Consider the following 27,442-nt stretch of genomic DNA (forward strand, 5'->3'; position numbering starts at 1 on the left):
TCACGTTCCTTGATTCTCACTCTTGCAAATGTCTCTAATATCAGGAGTCAGCTTCAGACTCCAGTTGAGATGACATCTAATACTGTTTGAGGAAAAGACCGAAGGAATCATACTGTTACTGTTTCTTACTGTAACCGTTTGCATAAACAATTCTAATGTTTCAGATTTTACTCATAAATGTGTGATAAGTTGTAACTCACAGAAGTATTTAGCTTTTGGAAACTAATGTAAATATCTTGTGAGGCTTTGGGACAGCTTTGAGCATGGGAAAATAACTGATTATGTCAGCAGGGTTATCTCAGTCAGCCAGCTCGTGGGATGGATAATATTGTGGCTGCAAAAACTACAGATATGTAAAGCAATGATATTTGACGTCAGGACTCAGGCCTCTGACAAGGACACAGATATGAGGGGTGGGCTACAGACGTCTGCTAAACCCATTGCTTTTATAATCTTTACCTTTGACAGGCTCAAGTGATATCGTGAGCGATATTTCACTTTATTTATACAATGTGCGTACGGCAATAAGCAGCGCAGCAGCAGACTAAACTAGATGAAACATTTTCTCAAGCTCAATGAGGACGTTTGGAGCGTAAAATAGGACATGACCCTGACACATTTAGTGGTGCAGTCTGAGGAGCGATACAGCTGTTGTACCGATGATGAGGATACCTGTCAAGTTTTGCTCATACCTTTACTTCATTCTATGCACGAGTAAAATCGCTTGTATTCACAGTGGATCACTGACTTTTCCTAACTCTTAGATCATATAAATACTTGATTTTAAATGATTAGCTTTTATTGTGAAATGAAAAATAATGTTAATGTGCAAGTTTAATAAATTGAATTCAGTTTATGTTTCATTTTCTTCACACTCTGTTGCACATTTTAATACATAAAATATTTATTTCAAACAGCTGACTAGCAGAGCTTTGTTTTTGATCCTGAGGTCATGACCTTTCAGGTAGTGTCCAACTTACTCACCTACTTGAATATTTTAAATTCAAATTCAAATTCAAATTTTATTTGTCACGTACACAGTCATACACAGTACGATATGTAGTGAAATGCTTGGACAACTGCTCGTGACCTAAAGAAAACAAAAAGGAAAAGGCTATGAATAAGATAGGAAATAAATATGAAAAATTAAAAAGGGTAAATTTAACTAGGAAGGAATAAAATATAAATTAAGGTTAAAAATGAAATAACTGTACAACACAAATTAGAATGAAGGGTAAATTTAACTGGGAAGAATAAGATAAAGATAAATATATAAATTAAAGTTGAAAATAAAATAACTGTACAACAAAATACACAATACACAATATAGAACTATATAAGAATGTATGAAGAAATCTAAATATAAATAAATATATACACAATAACAGCAGCTGTACAAGTATTAACCGGAAATGAAGAATATAGTGACCAGTGTTGTGCAAAACCAAAGTCCAGAAAGTCCAGTGTGTGTGTAAGAACCATATGTGTGGGTCAGTACTGTGTGGTGGTGTGATTGAGAGAACGTATCTTTTGAACCTTTGAGCATGTATCCAACATTGCTTTATATTGTCCACTTACTTTCAAATAAATTTTTCCCTTTCAGGATTCGTTATAGTTTTTCTTCAGCTCTCATTATTTATGCTGATTTGCAGAATTTCAATCTATTAATTGTAAAACTTGATGGCCTACTTAAAGGCACTCTGAATCAATTAACCACTCTAGTTTTAGCAGTGAGTAAGGCACTGATAAATGAAGTTTTTAATGGTTTGAAAGCCAAGGCTGTATAGTGCTTAAAAGGAGGGTTTTGGCCTTTCAGCACCTGCTAGAGAGCAGCCTCCACTGTCCATCTGGAAGAGCAAGAGATATCTTCATTGTCAGCAAGGAGAACACTTCCTATCAGTTCTATCAGTCTGGAGAATCTCTGGCCTCTAGTAAACATGCAGTGTTGTTTCCTCCTACAAACAGATGTAATTTCACAAGCTACCTCCATCTCTTCAGAGCACCGTAAATCTCCCGGGTCCTGCTTCAGTATATGGGAAGTTTTCATAGCCCCGTCCTCTAAAAGCAGTTTCATAACAGCTACAAATGGCACAGTAAAAACAGGACAACCGTGTTACTGGGCTGTAGTGACAGACAGCATCCAAGCAGTTTACACTGGACTGGGACGGACATAAACACACTCTCTGCCTCTGTGCTATCCGCTCTGGGTATCCCTCTATCCTTTCTGGAGTGGTTCTCAGCAAAACTCAACAGTAGTGGAGGGGTCAGAGGTTAAATATGTGACCTGACCTTGTCAGGATGTGTCGTGGGGTTGCCGTGACGAAAGATAAGACTACACTGCTGCCCAGGCCCTGTGATTTTTCTGAAGCCACATCAGGAACCTGGACTGTGTTGGCCTCCTGAGTATATATATAAATATCATCAGTCTGCTATGGAACTCCCACAGCACTTATCTCCACAGTGTATATACATATATATAGATAATATGTGAATACATGTCTGTCTAAAAGCATGTAAACCACAGTTAGCTTTCTCCATATGGTTTTAGGGTAGTTACTCTTGTCCCTTCTGTTTCCTCTTTTGGTCAATACTGCAACCTTCCTGCAAACTCAATGCATGAAACTCTTGTTGGCCACCAGCCGCTAGTAACGTTCTTCCATAAGCAAGTCTCCCCCATGGGAGATGTGTTGAGAAGACCGATCATTTCTGGGTCTTAGACAGAGCATGAAAATGATCTGCTGCACATAGAGTTTATTGCTTTTGATCATTCCCAAATCTTATCCCTCATTTAAATGTTTATAGTGACAAAACACAAATACAACTTTATGATGTTCAGTTACAAAAACAAAAAAATCCCACAAAATACAGTAATAATTAACTGGATAAAAATATAGAATGTACCAGGATACACATGCGTTAAATATGCTACAAAAAATAGGCAGTGACTGCCTCTACTTTTTTCTTACTATTTCTTTGCCATATATGATATGATAGAGTGAAAGTGTGAGATTTGGATTTTATAACACAGACAAAATAAACAAGCTCTTCTTAAAGTTGTTGAAAACTCTAATAGAAACAGGCAGGATAGTAAGTACACAGTCACATTTACAGTATACATACTATATACAGTATATATACAGTAATTTATATAGGTATAAGCTGCTTCAGAGCAATAAAGACGTGCATGCAGACCTTTCATCCTTTACTGCAGAAGTTATGCATGTTCACCTTAGTGTTCTCCCCTTCAGTCCTACAAGAAAAACCTGATTTTAATCTCGTTGTAGAAAGAAGGAAATCTAGAAAGGTGAGCAACAGCCGGTGTAAACAGGTCATTTGAAGCATTCATTTGATACAATAAAAGACCAAAGAAAGTGATTTAAAATAGTCTTCAGTCATTTTTTTCTGGTCTTTTTATTGTTTTTATTAAAGTCATCATTAGCGGAATCAGTTTGACCTCTGTTATATCGAGGTGTATTGTCTCATACCCTGATACTACTGCTGCTGTGTGTTGTTAGCAGCGCTAGCCTTGACCTTGACAACCAAGCAGCCTGCCATCACACCTCATTAACATTAACAACAGTCTTCCTGGTGTGAACTGTTGGCTATGGGAACCTTCTGGACTTTTATGACTCCAATTGGCTGTCAGGTTCTAACATGTGGATAGAGGAAGTTGTATTATCTTCACTGCTAGGCTAATGGTAGGCTGCATTCATGCTAGAAATGCCTCACAGTGTGCAGTGGTTAACACCCACGCCTCTGAACAGTGCTGTATCAAATTCTGTCACACCTTTTGAGAGACCGTTGTCAGAACTTGCACCCTTGTACTTGAAGCACTTAACACTCTTAATACTGATGATAATAACTGGGCTGAAAAGGCAATAAAATGTGTGAATGGTGGCCTTTTATTATCATGATGAATACTATAAAAAAGGCGATTTATTTTTAGCTCTGTGTGGCGTAGTATTGAGTAATTTGATTGCATTTTGAAGTTTTTCATCTGTCTATCTATCTATCTATCTATCTATCTATCTATCTATCTATCTATCTATCTATCTATCTATCTATCTATCTATCTATCTCTCTCTCTCTCTCTCTCTCTCTATGGAGTTTAAAATTCACACTTCATGTAGCAATTCTTATATTGCTACACTATCAGTTTGAGATTAAATAGGGCAAGCAGGCAATTACACACAATCTGTTTGTGATAATACAACAGTTAACTGTGATAAATCTGTGAAACTTGCAAATCTCTTGCTATCTATGAGCACAGTAATTCACATTAACTAGTTACATTCAGATTCTAAACAGAACCTTTATATTGGAATATAACCGGTATATCTGGACACAAATCTATAAACATTCAAACCTACGGTCAATTTAAAATTCACCAGCTAACATAACTCCATACATGTCTTGACATGACAGTACCAAGAGAGAACTCACACTGATCTCAGATCATGCAAACTCTGCACAGAATGGCCCCAGGCTGGATCTGAACCCAGGGTTTAAACCTGGAACCTTGTTGCTAACTACTGCACTGCTGCCTGTCTGATCTATATCCTGCAAATCAAGTCAAACAACATTTTTTCAACACAGGGCATCTCACCATTGTGTACAAGGTATATTCTGGTGTCTGTGCCTTAGTACCAGCTGTATCCATATTAGCCACTGAGGGATAACGGTCCGTGTTACAGACCTACAAAGTCTGTGGTAGGAAGTTGAATGATTGTGACAGCATGAGCTAAGTTTATTAGCCAGGTTTCCCTTGCCTTTGATTTTTGTGATGTTCTCATACTAAGACTAAGGACCTAAAGTAGTTGGTTAGGGTTAGGAAAGGACTGGAGTTTGGCTTAAAATATGCCCTTCCACAAAGCTGGCTGTTCATACTGAAAAATGACAAGTTGGGAGTGACATCATCGCACATTGCTGCAATGGACGCCTTGTTCACAACTGATACACAGTAGACTGGCTCAGTAAACTCTTTATTTGTCATAGTAAATAGCGAATTTTTGGACAGTTCATTGACCTGTAGTTGCGAAACTGAATTCTAGCTCCTTGGGAAAAACGTGCAGCTGAAGATCTGGATCCCCATAAAATGATCTTTGAAAAGATCCTGCTGGAAGCAAGCTGTATTTTCTTTCAGAGTGAACTGAGGTTAGACAATACTCACCAGTGAAGCTTTGTGCAAAAACTGTTCTTTGCTCCTGGGGTGTAACAGGATGGCAGAGTTGGCAGAGCGTACTGTCATGAGTGTTTTCTCATGATGTTGGTCATGTGGGTGCGGAGGCCAGAACTGGAGGAGAAAATATAGAAAATGGGACAGAGGGCAGGGGAGGGAGTATGTCAGAAGAGGGTGGTGTACTGTGGGGTGGAGGGGACTGAAGATTGACTGAATTGCAAAAAGAGAGTGAAAGAGGGAGAGGCAGAAGGGAAGAATGTAGGGAATGAGTGAAGGGTAGAAAAGAAGAGGAAATAAGTAGAGAGGGAAGGAACGGACTGAGAAAAGGAATGAGAGGGTGGTATGGAGCTATAAGTGGCAAGAAGAGAAGCAATGTAGGGATGTTGAAGAAGGCACATGGAGGTAATAAGAGGTTGGAAATAGGATGGAGGTAGTTCAACATACTTTCAGGCAACTGGGACGTGTGCTCGTAACAGTTTCTACATAAAGGCACCCTTATTATATGTCAAAAAGAGCCAAAAGGGAACCCAGTAAAACAAACAAGGTAACCAAAGCTTATTTTCTCTTTGGTTATCTCCTCAAGGTTAGCTAGCGTTAAAGCAAGGCTAAAAAAGTGAAAGCAGAGAGGTCACCATCTGAAAACCTGACAGAAGGAGACTCTGGGGGAATGCACTGTACTCAGCTGAATTTCAAGAACCTGCTGAGGAAATGTAAAAGATTTTAGTGGTGTTTAAAAGAAGATAGCACAAATGGGGCCCTGTTGTAATCAGCCCTGTAGAGGAGAAGTAGTTGAGGTGGGGGGGTTGTGGAGGGCTCAAGAAGCTTTGAAACACCGGGTTTCGGGATCAGCCTTCAGCTGTAAAAACCATGAAGGCCAAGCCTGTTTTATTCTGCCATAAAAAGGGCCTCCTGCCGCACGGTGCTGTGTACACAAACACCTTTTATGTAAAGTCACCAAACTAGATGTGATGTTATTAGGAATGCACAAAAAATTATATTGTTTCCACTTCAAAGCGGAGGGAAAATCTGCTCTGAGGAAATTAACTGCATGCTCATAAATGTGAGCTTTGAGTGAGAAGAACAGCAGCAGTGGCATTTATGCCTGTGAGCTGACTTTGTTTATGAGTTTGGCTGTTAAAAAAAGGAAAAAGGAAAAAAAGAAGAAAGAGATTTAGTTTGGGAATGCACCATGCTTTACTTCATACATTTTTTAGAGTGCTACCTGTGCCCACATGGCAGCATACGGTGACCTTCAGACCAGGCTTCAATGTTGTCACAGCCTCCTGAGTCATATTAAAACTTAAAGCAGGGAACATTACTATAAATACTACATAATATAATGGCTAGTTATGCAAACCTTACATTACCTTACCTTACAGTGGGGATGTTTCCATTGAAAGCATCTAAATTTAAAAATCAAATATACTACAAAAGTAGTATATAACATGTTTTTTTGTCTTTGCTTTTATTGGCTAGTTAGGTTTAAGCACTAAAAATAACTTGGTTAGGATTAAGAAAAGATTGTGACTTGGGTTTAAGCTTTAGTATCAAACCTGATCATTGATCATCTGACACCTTGTAGTTACAAGAGCAAAACAGCAGCTTTGACAATTCAACACGAAGTGAGCTTTTGAGTATTAGTGATTCAAACTTTTTTTACTCTTGGATATGATGCCCAGTATATACCTACCTGCTGTTTAAACAGTGTTTGCAAAGCTTCCACAGCAGAACTAAAACTTTGATGTCATGCAAAATGAAAAACATGCATCTCTACTTTCAGTCACCTCCATAATGGCTGAAATGTATTAACACCTAAATGACAGATTAATGTAAAAGTCCCCTCTGATCATTCTCATTAAGGGAAGTAAAAAATATCTACAGTTAAGCTACGCTAGCTTGCGGAGACTGCTGTTTATATTTGCAATAAATAAAATATATATATTGAATTGAATTGAATGATAGGGTAGAGTGCTAACTTACTGGATATCTTGGTTATCAAACAGCATGCATGGACAGAGGCCGATAACAGCTAAGTAATGCTAAGCAACTGAATACTAATACAACAAGTGAATCACTCGAAACTGCCAAAACTGCCAAACATCTTGTGTATGTGTAATGTTAGTACAAGGCACCACAGCAGCCATATTAATGGTCAGATAATTACATCAAGGCAAAGCTGTGTTGAAGTGAAGCCTAGGAAACAGTTAGCAGCTACAGCTGCCTTTGTCAAAATCCACCTGTCAGTCAAAGAGGCCACCGCCATTAGTACTGCAGTCTCTGAGCTTTACGAGTATCCAAATAATTGAGTTGCATGTGTTGAAAATAAAAAAAACTTGTTTGGTACTTTTTTGTGGCAGTCTAAAAAGGTAGCCTAAGGGGAGTGACTCACTGCCACAATCTAAAGTGGACATCAGAGGAAATGCAATATGTGACACTTCCATGTTACACGATGGATTGAGGTTGCTGTTGAGAATAAATGTGGTGCAGCTCACAATAGTTTCTGTGGTTTTTGTCTTCCTCAATATGTACCCACTGGGCTCTCTTTATAAACCTAACCGCACCTCCCTGCTCTCTCTGACAGCTGGTTCTTCCATTTGCTTTCCACTGTGGCTATTTTAACGAGCATGTACACATTTCATAGAAACAGTACTTCTTAGATTCTACAGCATAGCCGTTGGTGTCTTTATGTTCTCATTTTGAACTGTTAGCCCATTAGACTTTTATACAGGAAATATCCCAGCAATCATTTATTTGCTGTCTCAAAGGTCTGAGGGAATGTTTCCAAACATTTAAAATATTATTATTTTGAATCCATATCTCTTTTCTTGGAAAACTGGGATTTCTTCCTATTAATAAAGTTGAATCTTAAACACACAATCTTAAAAACAATATAATTGTCCCAATGTTATTGTTTTTGCAGATTGCTTCTAACAGGATAACATTTCCTCCTAAAAGCAAAGGTTGAGGGAAATGTTACACAAAAGAAATGTTTGCACAGCAGACCTGGGGATATACCTTTGTACAATGTCAGGAAGAGGACATTATGTGCCCTGCAGCCAGTCTAGTGGAGTGTTTCAGTGGTTTGAGATAATGTTATTGCTGGATTTGGGCAGGAACTTTAAAGCCATCCTGGGTACTTTGACCTCCACCTGGACTTGGACAGAGCACTTCTTGGATTAAATGGTTCATCCAAAATAAATTTTTCTTTGACGTTAGCTTGGTTATGGTTAAATCTCAATTACCACTGAGGCATAAAAATAAACAGAAAAAATCCTCTGTATGTAAAAACTTGATCCAACACAGATGCTTTTCTCTTAGGAAAATGTCATCTATGGACAATGGTTGTTATTCCTACTTTTCCATTACACTTTAACACAAAGAAATACTTCTGCAGTTTCAGTGATGAAAGAGTCTCTGATTTAAAGTCCTCCTGGCTACTTTTAAGCTTTAAGATCATTTAAAATTAAATGTTTCTTCGTGACCATAAATACTAATCTGCTTTAAAACTCAGTACAGGTACAGAGACTGATATCTAATATCTCTATGCAAGTTGGGCATTTAAAGATAAAATAAACAATTTTCAGTAACTAAAAGAAAGATTTCAAATGAAGTCACACAAATTTTGGCATCCACCTTTCTTTGATTTACCCACGAAGCTGGATGTTAATCAGTCTAACTCTAATTTGGCCGCCGATGACCTGGATTGACGATTGAGACAGCCTCAAGTGGACAATACAGCATCTACAGTTTTTTCCACCATCACACTGACATTCTTTAGCTCTCAATTTTGTCGCCACTTGGTGCACGTATACACCAAGTCAAGGATCAGAAAAGGAGATTAAGGACTTTTTGAGTTCTCTATCACTATCTGTGCTTAACCTCACCCTTGACTATCAAAACATGCAGTTTTTCTGCAAAAAATGAATCACATTAAAACATTTACATTTTCTTCCACAAAATACCTTTTGATTTGAAGTTTGAATCATGACTAAGACTGTTGCTAGGTAGAAGCATGTTCTATTTAGTGTGATTTTCTGTAGTCAAGCAGCAGCATTTGCCATTTTTGAATATTCCAGAGTGAGAGGCCCAAGGGCTGACATCTCTTTTTTTCATCATATGATTAAGCTCCCAGTGCTGTGTTTGGATGTCCCCTCTCTCTCTATTTTTTCACAAACTGCATATTTGTGTGTTTACTTCCAGAGGGCTCAAAGCGAGGAAACCCTTCCAGATAGATCTGCAAGGGCGTAACCAAAACTCAGGGGATAGCCGACAAGTGAGAACACGTCCTGTCAGAGAAAAGCAAGCTACCAGGTGATGTCCTCATGGACAAACACGTGACTCACATCCATGTACTGTAAAACTATACATGTCGATGTAATGAGCAACAGTGTAAATAAAGGAGCAATAAATTCTCTGTTTCCACGCAGATGTTTGCACTTGTTCTTCTGGAGTGTAAAGATGTTTGTGTAACACTAAAGAGTAGATGAAATGCGCTTTAATTCAAATGCCATCACACTGTTTCTGGACCAGCTCTAATCCACTTTGTTGGTGTGATTGTTCAGCTAAGGTTCAGCTGAGATTTGTTGCTGTGATTGAATAAAGTGAAAGAAGATAAGCTGCCTTTTATATGGTGACAACAGTACTATTGTACCAGCTGGCCTGATGCAGTCCAATGACAACATCTACGTGTGTGATGTTATTCAGGACAGAGGCATACCAGGTGTTTTCTTTATAGCTCTGAGTGTAGCCTCATCCCAGGTGCTGTTCAAAGGCCTGCCACGAGCTGAATAGACAGCATAATGTGACAGTACAGGACTTTTCCCTGAGCTGAATTAAGTCCACATATACGAGAACAAATCAAAGCTAATAACAACCAAATCTGAAAGACTTCAGTGCAAATATTGTTTGTTTTTAATTTATATAAAACTGGTCCAATCCTGGGACTGGACATAAACTACTACAGTTTCACCAAAGCTGCTTTCATAGGTGTCCTTTGCCATGCTGCTGCATTCTGTTTTCCTCCACTTTTCCTTGAAAGACAGTGTATCTCAATTCACTTCATTTTCATTCAGTGTATTGATTGAATGATCAGTTGAATTGTGATTAAAATTAAATATATAAAATCAAATCAAATAAAAAGACATGTTTCTTTTTTAATAAACTTTGATGAAGTCACTTTAGCTCCTTGAATTGACTGTAGTTTTGACTTCGTGCCATATAAATTAACTTGATTTTGACTATTTTTTCAGTTTGTGATCTTAACCGAGATTATTGTGACCGAATAAATGGATGTTCATCTGTTTTGATAGCTTTTGAATATCAAGCGTTGGCTGCTTGGTTAGAATTGGCATACACTCTGGGTCAAGGCTTTTGTGTTAACACCACAGGTAACAAAGTTAACATGTTGCCTCAGTAGAATTTTAATGTCGTGTGTGGAGTTATGAGCGAGTGTTACAAAATAGGGTTATAGTGATGGGTTACCTCAGACTGTAACCACGATAACCAACTCATGATTCAGTAGTTGTTATCATATAAAGTTTAATGGCAAACTTGATAGGGTACCAAGGTTCTTTAGATCCATGGCTCACTTACAAGATCAAGAGTTTCATAGTCAAACACATGTTCAGAGCACTACAGTCCATATATTGTTCCTCCTCAACCATATATATTTGGACACTGACACAAGCTTTTTTTTTTTTTTTTACCCGTTTACTGAAACATATTTTGATTACAGTTATATAAAAAAGTAATGTGTAGACTCACCTTTTGTGGGTATCCACATTCAAATTGGATAAAGGATTTGGGAGTTTCAGGTCCTTAACATGTGCAGTCCTTTTTTTGAAAGATAAGATAAGATAAGATAAGATAACCTTTATTAGTCCCACACGTGGGAAATTTGTTTTGAAAGAGAAAGAGACTGAAAGTAATTGGACAAATGATTCAAGGGGGTATTTCATGGGTAGGTATGGGCAATTCCTTTGTTATGCCATTATCAATTAAGCAGATAAAAGGCCTGGAGTTGATGTGAGGTGTGGTGCTTTCATTTGGAAGATTTACGGTCAAAGGAGCTCTCAATCCAGGTGAAGCAGGCCACCCTTAAGCTGCGAAAACAGAAAAACATAAAATAAATTGCTGCAATATTAAGAGTGGCAAAATCTACAGTTTGGTACATCCTGAGAAAGAAAGCGAGAAAGCACCGGTGAACTCGGCAACGCAAAAAGACCTGGAGGCGTGGAACAGCTCATGATCCACATCATACCACATCATATGGAAAACACGGCGGAGGCAGTGTGATGGATTGCGTATGCATGCCAGGTAGCACTGCAGTAAAGGCCTGGCACAGCATTCAAAAGGAACAAACCCAGCTTCTGGTGACGTTCAAGACTTCAGGCTGTCATTGCAAGCAAAGGGTTTCCAACCAAGTAATAGAAATGAACATTTTTTTCACTTATTTAATTTTTTTTGAGCCCCTGAAATGAATGGATTGTGTGTGTGTGTTTAAAATGCTTTAGTTCCTCACATTTTTATGCAATCTTTTTGTTAGCGAACAAAATTAAAGCTGAAAGTCTGCACTTCAACTTCATTTAAAATTCATTGTGGTAATGTACCTTTGTACAATGTCAGGAAGAGGACATTATGTGCGCTACAATCAGTCCAGTAGGGTGTTTCAGTGGTTTGAGATAATGTTATTGCTGGATGGGGGCAGGAACACCCATCGCGGGTGCTTTGACCTCCACCTGGACTTGGACAGAGCACTTCTTTGATTAAATGGTTCATCCAAAATACATTTTTCGTTGACGTTAGCTTGGTTATGGTTAAATCTCAATTACCACTGAGGCATAAAAATGAACAAAAAAATCCTCTGTATGTATGTCACCTATAGACAGGGACTTTTATTCCTACTTTTCCATTACACTTTAACACAAAGAAAAATGCTTTAGTTCCTCACATTTTTATGCAACCTTTTTGTTCAGTGAACAAAATTAAAGTTGAAAGTCTGTATTTCAACTGCATCTGAGCTGTTTCATTTAAAATTCATTGTGGTGATGTACAGAACCAATGGGCTCTGTCCAAATATTTATGCACCTAACTGTATGTAATGCATTCCCAGCAGCATACAGCCTCACCTGGCAGTTTTGGGTGGCAAATAGAATTTCCCTTGATTCCCTGAGATACTTCTGTGTGAGCTTGAAGGAAGACTTGATAAGGGTACTGTGGTGAACATGAAAGAAGAGCTACACAACGGGAATTTCTAAAAGTATTTTCTTTTCTGTGAATTCCCATTTCAAAGTTTCTTTGTAGTTCTATCCTCAATGCTTTTCCCATAGATCACATAACACATTCACTACAAAAGGTGGGAAAAGTTCTGTGATTTCTTAAAACGAAGTTCAAAAGTATTTGTTTTTTATAACAAAACCAAAGATTGCGCTTCATCTTTTCCGACTTATTTGATTTCAAGTTAGCATGATATAATTTGAAAACACCCGTATTTATGTTCAGTTTGTTATGAGCTATCATGTCACCGTCATCTGATTAGATAAACTGCCATATTTATAGAAGCATATTTTCCATCTGCATGCCATGTTTGACTGCACAGTTATTTTGATAAGAAGATTTGTTCCTTCTTGTCTCCTGTATGGTATTATAATTATGTTGTAATCCAGCAAAACAAACAAAAATACGTAAGTAAGATATGAGCAGATACTGTAGTTACAGGTCAGCTGCGTTCTGTTAACAGTTTGCAGACATTATCCTGTCAGAATTTGTGCGCTGCAAAAAGCAGGGATTTCGTGAACTGAGTATTAAATACAGGAATGCTTGCTTATGTCAAACTTGCTAAAAAGTTTCTTATTGCTGTTTTGTTTACATTATTAGTCTCATTTTTATTTGAAGAATTTCAGTCAAGATGTATTTTTCAGCATAGCACCGAAGCAGTGGCAGTGAAGTGTTACAACCAGTAAGTACCAATGATCTTCGGCCTCTGACAGTAGACTCATCTCTGTGCTTGTCCTGTTAGACCTCAGTGCAGCATTTAATATCGCTGACTGCACTCTCGCCACAGAGATTAAAACACAGTGGATATTAAAGGAAATGTGGTACAGTGGTTTGGATCATATCTATCAGATAGACTCCAATTTCTTCGCTTGCAAAGTTAGTTGTGGAATTCTACAGGGTTCTGTGCCAGGACCAACATATTTTTAGCTTTAATTACCTTGGCAGCCAGTAACACCACGAGGACTCTTGGAGTTATTTTTGACCAGGGTATGTCCCTCAATGTGCATATTAAACAAATATGTAGGTCGGCTTTCTTTCATCTGTGTAATATCTCTAAAAGCATAATTTTTCAGAGTGATGCTGAAGTGTCAGTTCATGCATTTATTACTTCTAGGCTTGACTATTGTAATCCATTATTATGAGATCACTCTAACATCTACACAAAAAGCCTTCAGTTGATCCATAATACTGCAGTGGGAGTACTAAGTGGAACTGGAATGAGAGAACATATTTCTTGCATATTAGCGTCTCCTCATTGACTCCCTTTTACAGCCACAATTGAATTTAAAATCCTTCTCCTCACATACAAAGTCTTGGATAATCAGGCTCCATCATATCTTAAATACCTCATACCACCTTATTATCCTAATAGAGTTTCTGAAAATAAAATGGATGGGAGAGCCTTCAGCTATCAAGCCCCTCTTCTATGGAACCAGCTCCCTGTTTGGATTCAGGAGACCAACACGCGCTCAACTTTTAAGATTAGGCTTACAACTTTCCTTTTGATAAAGCTTTCCTTAGGACTGGATCAGGTTAGCCTGAACCGGATTTCTGGGGTTTTGTCTCCAATACACTAAAATCTTAATCTTACAATGCAAAGAGCCTGGAGGCAACTGCTGTGAATGGGCACTTGAATTAAATTGACTAGAAATGAAGGTGAATGACTGCTAACCAGGAATATTTGAATGGTTAGTACAGCTGCAAAGAAGCACACTACTGGCTCCAATCTTCCATTTCAACGAGCAGGAAGCAGGAATAGTGCTTGTACTTAAGCCTGATATACTGTGCGTGTATATATCATAAAGCATATTAGTGTTAACAAAGGGGACAGACATGCTGCTCTGTCAGTTTAGTGTTGAAGTGGTTCTGTCTGATGTACTGCCCTCAGATCAGCATTGTCATTCCACTGTGGTCTGCTAATATTAGAGCTGCAGTGAAACTCTGACACTGGAAATATATTAATTCTGGATACAACTACTCGATACAGTTATTTCATGTTCTCATTTTATTCTTCCAGTTTCTTCTGTCTTGGCTTTTTCATCACTCTTTTTACACTGTAAATGGAAACAAAGCCCTTGTGATTTTACTTGCTAATATTGAGGTATTCCTTATGATACTGTCATTTTTATCAGCATACTGAGGATTGTAGTTGTGAGACTTGTTTCATTTACTAATTGTGAATGCATTTCAGGTGTGGAACACTGCTGTGGCAAGTGAAAAAGACTGTTTACCTTAAAGTCCTTTAATACATTTTGAGATCATCCATTCGCTTCCGCTTATCCTTTTCAGGGTCGCGGAGGGCGCTGGAGCCTATCCCAGCTGTCATAGGGCGAGAGGCAGGGTACACCCTTGGACAGGTCGCCAGTCTGTCACAGAGCCAACACACAGGGACAGACAACCATTCGCACTCACTTTCACTTGCACATTCATACCTAGTGGCAATTTGGATTATCCAATTAACCTATCCCCACAAGTTGCATGTCTTTGGGGAGTGGGAGGAAGCCGGAGTACCCGGAGAGAACCCACGCAAACACGGGGAGAACATGCAAACTCCACACAGAAAGACCCCGGCCTGATGGTGGAATTGAACTCAGGACCTTCTTGCTGTGCGGCAACAGTGCTAACCACCGTGCCACCGTGCTGCCCCATTTTGAGATCATTATTTATTAAAATATTAAAACAGTTTACAGTGACTGTGTGGCCAAGAACAATGTCAATGTTTAGCCAATAACAGGCTGCTGTGATTTATTGACTCCCGGTCAGTTCTTATGTCCAGAGTTGTAGTACATTTGTTATTAAAACCAGTGTTACTGTGACTGTGTGGTGTATGGGACACACCAAGAACAATATGTCTAAAAAAACAAAACAAAAGAAAAAACTAGGCCCCTTATTGTGATATTTTTGGAGTCTATTTATTATAATGTTTGCTAAACTAATGTTGTATAAAGTGCTTTAACTTTGAAATAAGGTAGAGCTCCCATACTGTAATGTGAAGTTGATTTCACTCACCGTCTTTAAATACTGCACACAACTATAGAAAACGCCATCATTTTTCACGTTGAGGAGGAGCAATACACATACAAGTATATATGTTTTAATTTAAAAACACACAATTTGGCATTTAAGCAGACTAAAATTCAAAATCGAATTCTCTCAAACTTACACAGAAATTCCTACAGAAATTCATCACTGGTTTGGCAACCTGTCCAGGGTGTACCCTGCTTATTGATTTATCCTAACTGGGAGAGGCTGCAGCTGTAATCCTGAACAGGAGGAGTTTAGTATATGGATGGATGGACAAACAGACTCGGACCATCTTCAGAATGCCTTTGATGGTTGTTTGAAATGTGATTGCACTCAAAATCCCCCAAATCCTTCTTAATCAAGACATCCAAAGCTATCTGGTCCTCTGTAATACAGCAAGTGCCCCCTAAACCTTAATAACTGGTTGTGCCACACTTGGCAGCAAGAACTGCAATCACATGTCTGTTATAACTGGCAATGATCGTTCTCCTGCTGCATAACCCAATTCTTCTTCAGGATTTTCTGGTGGAGAGAAGAATTCATGGTTGGATCAATTATAACAAGTCATCCAGGTCCTAAAGTGACTGTTGACATAATGATCTTTTTATGAAATGCTGTTAGTTTTCGCACCAGATATAATGGAACTCAAATCCTCCAAAAAGATGAACTTTTATCTCTTTGGTCCACAGAATATTTTCTCAAAAATCTTAGGGATGATCAAAATATTTTTTTGGCAAATGTGAGACGAGTCTTTTGTGTTATTTTTTTTGTCAGCATTGCTTTTCATTCAGAAGTTTTTCTGGGTTGGGTTTAGGTGGAAACTACTTTTTCCACATATAGGGCTAGGTAGATTTGAAGATGTTTCCCTTTAATGAACAAAATAATCATTTGAAAATGAATTTTGTGTCTTCTTGGATTATTTTTGACCAGTATTATTGGTTTTATCTGAAACGTTTAAGTGTGAAAAATATGCACTAATAAACGAATAAATCAGGAAGGGGAAAATTTTTTACGACACTGTCCAAAGTCTGTTTTAGGAGGCTGAGGAGTGACATAAATTCCAGGTCTGTCAACCAGGAGACTCTGGTTCATACTACATTGGGACCACTGTGTTTTATACTTTTTCACTTCCATTTTCACTGGTTGGGTTTATGGACAAAAAACTGCAGCAACCCAGAATATTACAATGAGTGAATGACAGACCCACTTCACAAAACCATAACCCAGTGAAGACAACATGCTGCATACATGCTGCTACACATGTGACAATTAAAGAACCTTGAACCTTGACAAAATGCCACTAATTGATGTCCCATGTATGAGAACAGGCTGCACATGAAAGGATGACATCATATTGCACTGAACATAATACTTGCTGCCACTAGAATATGGCTATGGAGGACAACATGGAGGATGACAGTATGTTGACAGATGACAAACCAAAATATATTTCTGCTTCACGACAGTGCACGTTTGGTGGATTTTCACTTCTCATTTTTCTGCAGTAGAAACCAGCATAGCTACATAGTTACTGATGCCTCCATTGTTAATACATGCAAATTAGCTAGACACAAATCAAGGACACTTGCAAATGTCAGTGAGGGCAGCCTGTCCTAAGGATCTGATTTGGGTGCAGATGGAACAAAGCCTTCAACCGGAGATATACTTTTTAACCACTGTTTGCATAAACATTCATCTGTGTCATAAATATAGCTAACCTCCATACCACTTGTGTTTTTGTATTCCAGTAGAGACGTTTCTGAGTTAGGCACCACGTTTGGACCTAATCTGAGATATCAGACCCATATGTGCTCAATTTTAATTCATAGTTCTGAATCACCAGCTACCACAGGAGTCTGATGACTGAACACTGCACATAATTCAGACACTATTCCCACTCCTTTTTCCATCCTGTAGTGTTGTGCATGGACCTAATCTTTTAGGATTTGCTTCCATGTAATTTTGGAGGTTTTTGTGTCAATTCCTAAAATAGTACTGAGCTCTTGCCAGATATTTTTTTAGAACTATATTTATAACTTGGCAAACTTTTTGCTATCCTGTCTGGTATTGTGCCTATGGACTCCATCACATTGCATTAATTTATAAAGTCACAGATTGACTCTGGGAACAGTAGTGTTGTGGAGGTTGGCATTGCCTGGATTTGCATGTGTTGAGTGTAAAGGGTGGTCTGTCTTTATGTGCTAATCCTCAGATAGAGTGGGGATCTGTCCATGATTTATCTCACCCTTTAGCAGGTGGGATAGGCACCAGGCCGTAGGCAACCATGAATTGGACAAGTGTAAGAAAATGGATCAACGGGTAGCTAACACTTTAAAAGGATACGGGATAAGAGAGGCAGCTATCTCAAACACAGAATTAAAAGCAAGCATACCTCTGATGTTAATGTTGTTACTGAAAGGCTATTTTAAATGAAGGTTGGTAGGTAGAGATTAAAATGGCTTTAAACAAGGGGATTAAAAACTAACACTGACATTAAAATATAAAAAAAACTGTAAGAATTGCACATATACACAATGCATATATACTCACCTGAAGTATTGATAGGTATTTTTGATCTAAGTTGGAAGAATTTAATGTGTGTATTCCTTAGTTCAATGGGATGCCAATCGTTTTTCTGCTGTAATGACTGGTTTTAGATTGTAAGACCTTCTTGGGCTTCCTCCAAACATGCTTTTTATTAATCCCGGAGAGAAAAATCTTGCCAGATTCCACTTAGCTCACTCCCATGTCTGCAAACAATTAAACTATCAAACAGAACCATTCCAAGAGGAAGTTAGCCTATTATTCTGAATTACAGTTTAAGAGATTGTATTTCCTTGTCTTGTTTCCTTGACACAGTGTCTCATGTGTCCCTGATCAGCACATCACTTGTGGTTAATCAAGCTCACATTCTACTTTGATGTGCTCTTCCTTTTCTAATGGGTAACGTGGAGCTTTCAAAATATTCTGTCTGGCCACTTTCCAGAGAGCCAAATGAGTCTACTGTGCAGTTCAAAATGTTGTCAATAAAATCATTTTTAGAGAGTTTTATGTCTTATGTTGAGCTGCAAAATCTTTTGAAATCTGGGTTATAAGATCATATACAGTTTTGATCAAACTGCTTGCTGGGAAACGTTTTTGTTCTTGCACTGTATAACCAGAAATGTTTACCAGAAAGCAGCAGGATATCCCCAAAGCATCAGGAAGGACATCCGCAAAACTAATCAACCCTAAACCGCAGAGACCCCTAAGTGGCTGGATTCACGTATCCTTATGGGTTCACCTCAGTCAGATCCTGTATCTAGCAGGGGTAAAGTCCACTAATCAGGCTTTAAGTCATCTTTATTGACCATGAATTAATTCCAAGGCCCCCCACACATAACTTGACCGAGATGGGTGTTTAATGGCTTAATGATGGAGCAATTAATCCATCTAAGAGCTTTCTTTCTCCATTTTTGACAGACCCCTCTAATGTTCGCTGTTTTGACTTTAGAATTTTAGTATTTTTACCTACATGAAAGATGTCACTTCAAGGATGTGTTTTTAAGACATGTCCACCACTGTGATCTAAACTATAATAATTACAGTAGTTAAATTGATTGACATGAAACCTTTAAATACTTTGGTAATCTTGTATTACTGTTTGTATTTATCCTGTAAAATACCCCAAAATCTACTGGACTGACTGGCATTTGATGTACATATTACTCTGGTACCAGTGTGAGGTGATTGACAGATTTGAGTAAAATATTAGCTTTTAGACTGTCTATTTGGAAATTGGAACACAGATCATGATGAATGTACTTTTTAAGGTCAAAATTTCAGTTTGCCCAATGCTGACACACTCAAATAACCACTGGATGTTAATCCATAGACCTCCATATTTAAAATGTCTCATCTGAGCATTCAATAATAAATAAGTTTTGGTCTCTGCACTTAATTCCCTATACAGAGTAGTTTTCTTGTAAATGTATTTTGGGGAAATATTTTATTAAAGTCTAAGATTAATATTTTTGGGGGTGTGGCCTCTTTGACTGTCAGGTAGATGATTACATTTGTAGCTGCTACCTGTCAGCTTCACTTCAGCTAGAGTTCCTGAACTGGACCTCTGGACTAGCTATGGAGTTAATTGTACTCAAAAACCAGTCAAGAAGTCTGAGCTCCAGTTTTGGTGAGTGAAATACTAGGATTTTATTTGGATGTTACTAAGCACAAATTAGCAGATATTTGTGTCTTTGCGAAACACCCATACAGTCTACTGATGTAGCTTGAAAACTAAGCTAGCTAGCATTACCCGGCTAGCTTTGCTTATGGGGCCAGAAGTGTAGCACACCACATATAGCAGAGTGTGGTGTGCTAAGGCAAGACATGGTCATAGTAATGGTCAAGTTAAGGCTACAAAATGCAAAACAGTAAATTAATCTGCTTTAAATTTCCACAGGAATCCATCAATTACTTGATAAATGTCTGTACAAAGTTCATCTCTAATCCAACCAAGCTTTCCCGAGTTTTTCTGATGACCAATGTTTTAAAGATCTGCTTTAAAATGCCTTAAATATGATTAGGTCAGAAGAGGAAAGCCAACATGACAGATGTGTTTCTGTCTCATTAATCATTAAAGTACCCCAGTGTGTTAGCTATGTCTACTTCTACATTAACACACTGTGTCAACAACAATGCCACAATCTGTTCCTGAAATAGACATTTTCCCGGAATCAATTCACTCAGTATCTCAGATTGGGGAATGGAGTGGTGGGAGGGAGGATGCCAGGGAGGGAGAGATGGGATCAGAGCTGGATTAGAGTGAAGCTGTAATTTACTGACTGAGAGCTGGGAAAGAGCTTCACATTATCACCACCTTTTTTTTCCTTTGGTGATTTGAATTCTTAGAAGTGTTTTGCTTTAATGTTGAGCTATAGCATGATGGTACATGCTATAGCTTGGCAATCTTGTTCAGCTCAGTGTCTAATATTAGTGTCAGGAAAAAAACAGACCATATGGCACAATCTTGAAGATATTTCACATTTTCATCTTGAATTCAACCTTGCTCTATAAGTCATGTTTTGTTACTGGGCGTTACGTGACTCGAAAATCCTTTTTTTCCCTCAAGGCTTACAGTTTGTTAAGTCTTCAGTTAAGCATTTGTAGCAAATACCATTAATGATTTGTTTTGACATAGGCTAGAAGCTGCAGGTTGCAGAAAGAAGTAATATTTAGAGTCACATGGAAGCCAGTTTACTGGGAGTCTGGGAGTTTAAGGAGATTATGATTATATTTAAACTTGTAACAGCCATCCGGCCTATTTGTGGCCACAGGAAGTACAGTCCTGTTGCTGCTATCTCGATGCAGATGCGAGCAGCTGTGCATCTTTCCTGCCGGAGATAGAGTGAAAGCACCTGGCAGCTTAAAGCTCTGGAGTTCAATCCTGATAAACAAACAAGTAAGCAAAAGGGGGCAAATCACAGTTAAGCCCAGTAAAGACGGATGCGTTTGGAATAACCCCAGGCGGCAAGTGAACCAAAGAGATCCTGACCCAACACTAGGGTCTCTGGGTTTACCAAAGTCCAAGGTCTTGGCTTATATGGGTATCCACCCAGATGCTCCAAATGTTGCTGCTGCTATTCTGGCCAGGATTTGAAAGTAGGAAAGAAACTTCACCTCAAAAATAATCAAATATTTGCAGTGAAGTATTTTATTGTTCTTCCATTTTTTTTGTTCCATCCCATTTGATCCAGCTCTTACTTGACTCCGCTTCCAGCATGTTGTAGGGTTTAAGGAAAACCTCAGTAATGCAGTGCCTTTGTCTGTTCTTATGCTGCCTTGTCCTTCTTTTGAAATCTTTTTTTTATTCTTAAGGCTCCCCCCCTCCTCACAGAGAAATCCACAGGGGTTTTTAACCATCCCACCTGCAGAGAGAATAATATCCTAAATCCATATTAGTGCTCTTTCCCAAAAGCTTTGGTCAACAGATGGTTTACCCAAATCCCCTGGACCTCCCATCCAAAGCCCCCCAGCCCCATTTGACTCTGAGCTTGGACATGTGTTGACAGGGTCCCTATTATATTAAAATAATGACTCCGGGAGTCCCTGTCATATGCAATTTATGGCTTTATTTGTTTCTAAAGCCCTCTACAGTACATATCTAAAATAAGTTCTCCATAGTTCATGTAAATAATAATTATACATAAACACACAATCGGAATGCAGCAGTCTGAAAAAACAAAACTGAGGAAGTGTGACTATTCATGATGCCATAAAAAGAAGCCTTTTCATCAGGTATGCTGCTGAATTTCCTGCAATCAACATGTTTTGATTCACACTTCACTGCTGATTTTTCTCAGCTGGCTATGAGATAAGCAGTGAGGATTGCTGTGCCAGAACCAATTAGGGCTAACCCGGCGCTGTTCAGGAAGTGTCCCTGCTGCTGGCTTTTGCCGTGCTCGGTCATTAAGCCCAACAGGAGTGGCTGGTTAATTGTAATCCTTCTGTGCTGGAACAACAGCCACACTGCCGTGAACCCAGTTGAGTCCCCCCTCCCATCAGAAAACAAGTTAGTTCAAGCTGCTTGTCATGTGTCAAATGGCTTTGCCGCTTGTTGTCCCAGGAAACAGCGGCGACCAATCAGGAGTCATCTCTAAGAAAGAATGACTGATAATATTAATCCTACATAAAAGAGAAATTTCAGAAATGTCAGCTGATTTTTTTTTTGTCCATTTTGCCAACATTTGCAGGGGTTTCCCTCTAACAGCGATTAATGGTTAAATATCATACAGGAAATAAGACAAATTCTCTAAAAAAAACTTATCAAAATGTAAAGTTACTACAGGGAAAAGGAGAGAAATCAGAGAAGTCAGTGAACCAATGAAATTGAATTTTGTTTTAATTACATCATACAATCCCAACAACAGTCACCTCAAGGTGCGTTACTGTATTTTAAAAGGTAAAGACCCTACAATAATACATCGATAAGGAACTTTTCAAAGACCCATCTGAGACGCATGGTAAAGAGGAGCGGCATCCATAGTCTAAACACTACACAACAAATAAAGAAAAGATGGGAGAGATGGCAGATACCAGTTATCCAGTTCAGTGGAGAAGCACAAAAGCATGGACAATGTTTTTGTGGGAAAACATTGCTCAGTTCTCTATTACCCCTCACATGAAAGCATGCCATGATAATGGTAAACCTTTATGCTGGAGGAGCATAGCTCTCAATCTGCCATCTTACTCTCTGGGTATGTGAACACTTTCAGAATAAATAATATATAATGGATCCTTTATTTCTCCAGCTAAAAGTCTCACTGAAATAAAAAAAACAAACCCTGCTTTTCAAGAGTGGTCTGGGCATGAAGGCAACATTACTGGAGAGAGCTTCATCAGGCTCTGCCTATGGTCCTCAACACAAGCATACCAATACAAGGCCTTTTTTTGGATGAATAGAAAAGTAGAAAAAGTAGAAAAAGGTTGTCACTGAAAGATGGCTAACTAACTAAACAGATGTGCCAAAGGACACCTGGGGGGAGAGGCTGATTTCTCTTTAAATATGACCTTAAACTCAAACCCACAACTTTCTCAAGGTTAGAGGTAGGATTAGTGTTGAGTTTTGTGCTAAATAAGCACATATAGGAAAATGTGAAGATGTTACATTTTAAATTAAGTCATGCATTTATTTTAGCAGCACAGATTTATTGTCAGATGTTTTTCTTCCTTTTTCTTCCTTCTCAAAGTGTTGAGAAAAAATGAGTATTCCAGATCTGAATGAGTTAAAATAAGTGATTGAAGGTGATCTACTAATTAATTATTTAGTTGTTTTTTTTCTTTACGTGTGTCATCATCTCCTTATTGTGAACTCCTTGTTTCTAAAATATCCAAATATGCACGGCCAAATTAGTACAGATTAACTTTACCTAGTATATTTTCAAAATAAGAAAAGTTGCTTGTACCTTCTCTTATTTTTTTTCTCTCGTGCTTTGCACACCTGTGAACTGTAATACTGACATTTTTTTTCTTTAAAAGATTATGCAACACTGCCTTCAAGATGGCCATCTTTTCTCCTGCAGTGCTTACCTACAGTATCGAGTGCAGCTGAAAGGAATGTCGTCTTGGTTTACGGTCTTTCTGCCTGTCTGTGAGGTCCCATTTGTGCATCGTAGGGAGGAATGTGAAGAATGTCAAGTCTGCAGTACAGAAACCTTACAGGGAACACATGACTGAGAATGACTGACGCTCTGACTGAAATCAGTATAAAATATTGTTGGTGATTCTGAGCCTAGATGGAGGCCGTACATTCGACAGAAATGACTACATTTGGAAAATGACATCATCTCTTGTGTTACTTTCCCAAAGCAGTCCAATCCAGCTGATGTTCCACGGACAGTGACTAAAGTTCCTTGAGTCACTTTTATTTTACTGCCTGCGTTGACTCTCATATTGTCAGATAGTTTAGAAATGTTAGGTATGTAGGATATTTTCACTCTAGCTATACTCATTCACTGCTCCCTATTTAATGAGTTAATTGGTAGAAATCCTCCTCTGAGCAGGCTATGGTTACAGTAAATCACCCAATTTACTTTCAATAAAATCACCCAATCAACTCCAGGAACTCTGTCGTTAGGAGTGTTCATGGCTTCCTCCAACTTTAGTGTCATGGTTGTGAATGTTCTCCTTGCATGTGTCTCTTCTAGTCAAGTCAAGTCAAGTCAAGTTTATTTATAGAGCACATTTAAAAACAACCAAGGCTGACCAAAGTGCTGTACAGTAAATACAGATAAAAATACAATAGAACACAATTTCATAAAAACACCTCGCTGATCAAATAAAAAATAAATAAACAAATAAATTAAACCTTTCTAAAAGCCAATGAAAAGAGGTGAGTTTTAAGAGCAGTTTTAAAAGTTTCTAGGCTTTTGGAGAATCTGACGTGAGGAGGTAAACTGTTCCACAGTCAGGGTGCAGCCACAGCAAACGCCCTCTCTCCCTTTGTCTTTAATTTATACCTGGGAACATCTAAAAGCATCAGATCGGCTGATTATTCGGCTATTCATTTTTTAAAAACAAAAGCCTTTTTAGCACCATTTCAAGCCCATTTTTCTGAGTGGCTTTGAAGCGTGCCGCATTATGTGCTGTAATTTGTTCCTGGATAACTTGTATACATGTGCACTGCAAGAATTGTATAAGAGCAATTGTATATCTACTGTACCACAAAGAGTGTCTGGTTACACTGCTGGTGTATTCTATACTATATCTCTATGAGCATGCACAATGCAGTGTGTATCCTATGTTATGGTGTGTGTGAACTTGATCCGTTTGATCTCTGACCAGAGATGTTAACACGGCATGGGAGTGTGACACTCCTAGTGTACCCGTCAGCATGGAGTGTCAGGTCACGTGGCCTGTGCGTCCAGAACTAGCACGCAATCCTGTGTCAGCTGCTGTCAAGGTGCTGCAGGTGCTTTCTGCACTGGCTTTCCCACACTGAAGGGCACTGGGGGGCATGGACACCTTAGCTGCCTATTCAACCAACACACTGCCTCGGACGGGCAAGTGGGGCTGGGCTCCTCCCCTCTCAATAGCACGGGGCCGCTCCTCTCTCCTTAGTCCAACAATGGCCGCTGCTATCACTGCCCAGCAATACAAACCAGGGCGGGGACCCGCCAAGTGCTCATAAAAGACTCTGTCACTTTGACACAGGCAATCAGAGAGCTTGCCTTTATGGAAACCATGGAAAGAAAAATAGGGCTTTCTCTCAATCTCCCTCTCTTTCCTGCTCACTTTCCAATTCAGAATTCCTCCCTGTCCTTTTGTCTCGGGGCTCACCTGTGCCTGATGTGACATGTTGAGTATATCAGTCCGGTTGTGCATGCTCTCTGGCCTGTGTCTGACCTCTACCACAAAGCAGACGTTCAGGCAGGAAGATTCTGCCCTTATCCAGCTGTTTTCAGTGCATCATCACTTTCCCTTTCACACGCTGTCAAAATCATTTCATTCACAATTTCAGCATTGCTGTGATTGTCCACTGATCTTTGACCCTGTTCTTGGACCTGGTTCTTTAAATATCAACATGAATTTTTCTCTCTGTCTTTCAGACCCTCACATTGTCCCTCTGGATGTCCACAGCGTGTTGAAGTTTCTATCACATATCCACTAGCTCTGCTCCAACATGGGGAATGACTCCGGGAGTCCTGTCCTCCCTGTTATTTTCATTTGGGTGATTGCTGAGCATGTAGATTAATCGCATGAAGCACTGAACACTTCTCCTTCACCCCTTCTTCTTATTCTCTAATCTGCTAATCTGTTAATCTGCCACTTTTACATGCCATTAAATTTTGTCTTCTCTCTGTTATAGTTCTTTTGTTTTAGTCTCCCTATACTCTCCTTTTTTCTCTTCTCTTTTACCTCACCGCACATTCAACCACAGCAGACTGCTGCCCCTCCTTGTGCCTGCTTCTTTTGGAGATTTCTTCTTGTTAAAAGGGAGTTTTTTTTCCACACCACTGCAAATGCTTCTCATAGGTTTGATAAAGTGTCTGAAGACGTTGTGAATTGTCTCTATATAAAAAAATTGTATGTAATCTGTGATCAACACTTTGTTCTTTCTTATTGCTTCAGTAAAATTTTGATAGAAACATTTTGCTAGAAAAATAATGTTTAAAATGTTTTAGTATTTTTTCCCTGCAAGTTATATTTTTGCTCTGCATGCTCACCTCTTTACAGCTTCATTAATGGCTCACTCTCTAGTGTTGACCATAAATAACATGGACGTAGCCACAGTGAGGTCACCCATTGGTTATGAAGCCTTGAGCTGAGCATTTTCACTGTCACCTTCTTGGTGTTTTTTAAGCTGGATGTGACGTGTCAGTGGTTACTGTCAAACTGTGAAACTGAGCAAACCACAAGCCCTAGATGATTCTCCTTCTGAGCCTAACGATTAGCATGTCAAGTTTTTATTATGAACTGAAAGTGGTGAATGAGCCAGTGAAGTCAACAGTGCTTACTGAGGTCACAAAGCAAGGGAGCTGAGAGCCAATTTCAAATAGATGTCTATACAACAGGAAGTGTTTTTTTTTGTAGTCAGAGGAGCCGCCCCCTGCTGACCTTTAGAGAGAATGGAGGTATTCTGGTTTGGCTTCTCTTTTTAAATCAGCAAGCTGCTCCCATCTTTTATACAGTTTGTGGTGCTGGTATGATCAGCATCTCTGGCTCCTCCCACCATTCATAACAGTTTCACATTACACAAGTTGTCAGTTAGTAAGTACACCTACTGACTTTTACTACAACGTGTCTTTCTTTACTGAAGTTACTTAGTTTCTTTTTAATTCAAGTCCAAAGTAATAGAAATAGGAAGATCTATTATGTGAAAGTATACATGCCACACCATAAAATGCTCGGTTAAAATGCTGTCTATGTATAATTGCTCATTACATTTGTTTAAAAATCATTATGATGTTGATTTTTTGTAAATTAAACAAATATGAAAAATCACTTTAAGGTGGCACTGGTTGTTTCAGCTGTACTTGTCTCATGCCTTCTAACACATGTTCATTTTCCTTATATAAGTCTTAAGTATTAAATTGACTCTAATAGCTGTGTTGAAATAGGCTGGAGTTGATGTTCTTTCTGCATACCCCCCCCCAAAAAAGGCTCCCTTTCTACTATTTCAAAATTTAATTCCCTGTAACTTGCTTCAGGCTCATTAAAATCATCATATTCTTTACTGTGTGGCTGCAGGAGCTCGATCCAGCCCTGGAATTATAATTAAATACTCACAAACATGCCTTCATGGAGTGCCGCCTTTTCCACTTTGAGTGATTTATCTTGTTGTACTTCAGAGCACACTTTTACTGTCAGGAATGTACAAGACGTTTTTGGCATTCACACTCAAAACATTTTTTTTTTTGCATCGAAATCATCATTATTCTGCCTGACATATTTAGTATCGTTGGAAGCTTTGGGATCAGCACAGAG

At 38.7% G+C, this 27,442-nt stretch overlaps 1 long non-coding RNA gene across 1 annotated transcript in view; it reads left to right on the forward strand.

Annotated features, from left to right (window-relative positions):
* Window positions 1–26,009, forward strand: part of LOC146616473 (uncharacterized) — a 44,191-nt gene extending 18,182 nt beyond the window's left edge. The window contains exons 2-3 of the long non-coding RNA XR_014906969.1: window positions 9,380–9,490; window positions 25,564–26,009. This is a non-coding gene — a long non-coding RNA (uncharacterized LOC146616473). The remainder of the gene's footprint in view (window positions 1–9,379; window positions 9,491–25,563) is intronic.
* Window positions 26,010–27,442: the final 1,433 nt, after the last annotated feature.

This window comes from Diplotaxodon limnothrissa, linkage group LG16, assembly GCF_057381915.1.
Source record: "Diplotaxodon limnothrissa isolate DT_005_m linkage group LG16, D_limnothrissa_male_GT1.1, whole genome shotgun sequence".
NCBI classification, from domain to species: domain Eukaryota; kingdom Metazoa; phylum Chordata; class Actinopteri; order Cichliformes; family Cichlidae; genus Diplotaxodon; species Diplotaxodon limnothrissa.